The sequence below is a fragment of the Ochotona curzoniae genome, unplaced genomic scaffold, assembly GCF_017591425.1.
Source record: "Ochotona curzoniae isolate NIBS_2020 unplaced genomic scaffold, NIBS_Ocur_1.0 contig_4792, whole genome shotgun sequence".
NCBI lineage: Eukaryota > Metazoa > Chordata > Mammalia > Lagomorpha > Ochotonidae > Ochotona > Ochotona curzoniae.
In genome coordinates this window covers 9,098,397-9,103,237 of record NW_024466389.1, presented here as the reverse complement: position 1 = coordinate 9,103,237, position 4,841 = coordinate 9,098,397, and the positions used below count along the sequence as shown (strand labels likewise).

Sequence of the window (4,841 nt, the reverse complement as noted above, 5' to 3'; positions counted from 1 at the left end):
TTTTTTCAGATTCATAGCAAAGTAATTCATTTCTTATCATGTTTTCCTGGCTTATTTTACATTTTCTTCTTGAGTCTTCCTCCCCTACCCCTTTTTGGAACTTCAGTTAGTGGCAGCAACAGAAAGCCCAAGAAGTTGGAAACATGAAATACAGTGTTGGTACTTGTGAAGAATGGTTGGTGCTAATTCAGTCTAGTTATTGTCACCACAAAGGTCGGATCTTGTCTTCATACAAATCACTCATTAAATAAAATTGGAATTTTATTGGATACCTCAGGAAAAGTAAAAGCAAAGCAACTTATATTAAGATGTAGGATTACAGGGGCGGTGGCAGGTAGTGGAGGGCAGGAGGTTGGCATTGTGGTGTAACAGGTTAGGCCACCCTCCGCAAAACAAACATCACATATAGGCACCAGTTCCAGTTCTGGCTGCTCTACTTCTGATCCAGGTCCTTGCCAATGCACCTGGGAATGCACCAGCACATGACCCAAGTGCTTCGGTCCTTCATCCAAAAAACAGACCAGGAGGAAGTTCCTGGCTTCAGCCTGGCCCAGCCCTGGCCATTACAGCCATTTGGAGAGTAAACCAACAAATGGAGGATCTGTCTGTTCTCTGCCTTTCTGTCTCTCTGTATCTGTCTGAAACACATTCAAAAAAATAATTTTTTTAACGTAGGCTTGGACATTTGGCCATTTCTCTGTCACAACCATAACATTGGGAGAGTTGGGCCAGCACCCTGCTGCCTAAACTCAAAAAGTATGTGAGGCTACAGTTAGTAAGCATGAACTCATAAGCATTTTTCAATGCAGCATGAATTTCAGCATGAGGTCCCACAATTTGAGGCACCTTTTAAAGTATATGCAAATCACTTCTTTAGAACACAGTAGGTCTTGAATTAGCTGTTCCTGCCCCTCCCCCAAAAAAGGCAGCTTACTCAGTGGCTTTACAAGGGGCCACTGAGCAAGACGGATTTCTTGCTATTACAAGCATATAGACGGGGCCCAGAGCCTAGTGGTTAAAGTCCTCACCTTGCATGCACCGGGATCCCATATGGGTGCTGGTTCTAATACTGCAGGCCCCACTTCCCATCCAGCTTCCTGCTTGTGGCCTGGGACAGCAGTTGAAGACAGCCCAAAGACTTGGGACCCACACATCCTTGTAGGGTACCCAGAGGCTCCAGTCTCCTGGCTTCGGATCAGCTTAACTGTGGCTGTTGCAGCCACTTGGGAATGCATCAGCAGATGGAAGATCTTCCTCTCTGTACATCTGACTTTCTGATAAAAATAAATAACTTTTTTTTTGCAGTCTTAGCATTTATTTCTCTCAGCCCAGGCTCTTAGGAGCTGTCTTCTTTTAGGCTCAATAGGAAACAGCACTGATGGAGAAGGCCCCAGCTCCACCTTCACCACACACAGCTGATAGGGGTACCAGGGAAGATCCCATCGCTTGGGGAGCCGGGGCCATGCTGGGCAAGTGGGCAGCAGCAAGGTGCAATAACCAGGTTGCTTAGTCCTTCAGTGAGAGGAGGGCAGGGACTCATCATAGCATCCTGGTATTCCTCTTGGGGCTTGACCATGATCACACAGGTGGGGCGCTTGAAATCTGCAACTTCATCCAGGTCTGTCTTCGTGGGGATATACACATAGGGAAGATTCCGGTCCTCACACATCAGTGGGAAGTGGCAGTATACCTCAATGGGCAGTGTGGCTCCTGCCAAAACCATGATTTCTTTCTTGCCTTTGTTGACAAACTTGCACACCTCCTTCACCGGTGCAGAACCTGCTTCTGCTTCACGGCTTTCTTGATGTGCTTGTAAAGCTTTCCTACGAAACAGCAGGAAACCAGAGGCTGCGTGGTGGGGTTCAGGTTGACCAGCAGCTCCTGGTAAGTGCTCTCTCCCTGCAACATACCTCCTGAGCCTACAACTCATCGCGATCAACCTTTATTTTGATCATGGCAGCAGCAGCTGCACCGGAGTCCTCCAGCAGCCAAAAATAAATCACTTAAAAAATATGTAGAGAGAGGACAAATCTCAGTTGATTGCAGCCTTCTGTTAAAATCATGCGGAAGGAAAATCTGGGGCAGAAGAAGGCTTTTAGAAACAAAATCTTTAGAAAACTAGTGAGATTAAAACCAGCTAAGGTATATTTGTTGTGCTTTCTCCTTGGCACAAGAGCAGACATTAAATGAAAATACAAAGCAGTATATTTTTTATGATCAGCCTATAGGTCTTGGTGTAGAAGTGCTGTCTTCCCATGTAAAAACCAGAGCAGGTACTTAATTTTTCCAGCTCAATAAATAGGTAATGTTGTTTACAAATACTTTGAGGTCCTTTGACATCAACAGAGTGGCAAAACAGACATTGCAGTAGAAGATTACTAACATAAGCAAACTTTCAAGTTCTTCCTGAAACTCTTAGAGGAATATCAAATTAAGATGTATTTTACCAAAAAATTATCATACAACTGAGACACCTAACAATTTGAAGGCAAGCATAATTCCCTTAAACCTTTTCCAGCACTTTCATACTCAGTTTTCTTGAACTATCAGTTTCATCAAAAGACCTGTTTTCAGGATTAGAGGCACCAAATATAGCAAAAACTATTAATTTTAGTTTATTTTTTCTTATAAAAAAATGTTTTGTTTTTAGTGTGAGAGAGACAGAGAAAACTGTGTTTTGTTGGTTCAAACCCAAATGCCAGAAAAGGCTGGGGCTGGGCAGGGCTGAAGCCAGGAGCCAGCACTCAACAGAGCTCTCCCATGTGGGAGAAATCAAGTCATCGCCTTTGCCTCTGGGGCCTGAATCAGTAGAAAGATGAACTGATAGCCAGAGCTGGGCATGGAACCCACACACTCTGAGCCAGCACTAAGCATCCTAACGAGCATCTGAATCCAGTTTGTTTTTTTATATGACTATACTTCTCAAAAGAGAATTCTCAGCTTGTAAAATGTCAACAGACATCAACCTAAGTAAACTTAATAAATTAAAAACAGCTCTTTTTCTGTTCACTTTTTCAATGTGCTCCTAGAGTGCAAAAAAATTTTTTTTCTAATGTCAATTAATCAAATCCATTTGAAGAAAAAAATAGCTCACATATACTAGGTTAAAATGAGCAAACTGAGTAGGAAATGTTACCCATTTCTGATTTAAATGTCATATCCCCATTCCTTACAGATTTTATTCAGCATAACAAACACTACTTGATCTTGAATTTTGAGAGCTACTAGAAAACACTGATGATAGTATGAATGAGAAACATTATATGGAGGAATGGGCTAACAGAAATGGCAGTTGCTCAGTTTGATCACTAGCTAGATGGTGCAGGAAAATTAATTTGAATCTCAATTTCCTCTTTGGCAAAACGAGCATAAAATACCAGTTTACTTGATAAAGTGACTGGAAGTAACAAAAGAAACGATATACTTGTATGTGAAAGTATTTTAAAGTAGCACGCCATATAAAATAATGACGAAAATGGAGTTAATGAGACATTACTATCAAAAACAAGCATCAGCTGGAGTTAACAGCGCAACATCATCAACAGTTTTACAGTTACACCAGGTCCCATAAGCCTTTTCAAATCAACATGTAGAGACTACATGTCAAGTATACAGGCATGCAGCTCCGGTTTTGTTTTTTGTTTTTGTTTTTTGGGTGTTTTTTTTTTGCTGACCTTTTCTATTACAAAAGTTAATAATAACAAAACCGACATGCCCTTTGCACAGCCCCAAATCAAATGGAAAAACTAGGAAAGCTTTTCTCTAGTTTGTGCTTTTTAAAACTATTTACAGGGGCGGAATTTCTTCTTTGTATATCTTGTTTGTGTATCTTTGTGTATTTTCAATAGGCAGACAGCCCACTCTGTTATTTTCAGACAATTCGGTATTTATCTTAACAATAATTGATGTTCGATGAAAAAGATCAAGAAGGAGGTTGTGATGTATCCATGATAAATAGATGGAGGAGTGACTTTCCTCACTTGTTTATTAAAGGTAATTCAGAAAGGTGACATGAAAGCAAAGCCATTTTGCAAAGGGGAATTAAAATAGATTTGTTTTTAATCAGGTCTTATTTTCACACTGTGAGGAGCTGCTGTATTTAGCATGCTAGACATGCTCAAAGAGCTCAGTCATGCGTAATGGGAGCTCGGATGGGGAAGCCTCTAGGCTGCAGACTCGGGGTGTGAATGCTAACCCAGCCACTAGAGCAGATAAATTACCATCACGAATTTGAACAGGAGGACAGACAGTTAACAAGAATCTGGTCCTATGCTATTAAAGCTAAGCTGCTTCATATGAAAACATACAATATAACCATTTCTTCAAAAGACATCACACAAAAACATTCTTTAGCTCTAAATGAACAAATAAAGCCCCAACCACATGAGAACTTGACGATATTAAATTCTTGTTGTTACAACCAGAATTTGTTTTTTCAAAATAAAGCAGATAAAACTTATTATGTATTATATAATTGTCACATAAATCTTATTATTTTTGAGAGTCAAATGATTATATGCCAATATTAACACATTTATATATTGATTCTACTTTTAGCATGTTTAGTTTCCTAAGAAATCTAAAGAATGGCAGGGTGGAGTGGGGGGTAAGCAGAGGGGTGGACAGCACCATAGCTGAACCTCCACCTGCAAACACCCAGATCTCATATAGGTGCCACTTCAGGGGGTGCCTACCTGTTCCAATTCGCATCCAGCTCCCTGCTGTGACCCGGGTAGACAAGCAGAGAGGATGGCTCAAAGCCTTGGAACCCTGCATCCACATGGGAGACCCAGAAGAAGCTCCTGACTTCTGGCTTCAGATCAGTCCAGCTCTGGCCATTG

General features: G+C 41.2%; 1 pseudogene; it reads right to left on the bottom strand.

Moving 5' to 3' along the window:
* Positions 1–1,402: 1,402 nt before the first annotated feature.
* Positions 1,403–2,003, bottom strand: LOC121161309 (annotated as a pseudogene).
* Positions 2,004–4,841: the final 2,838 nt, after the last annotated feature.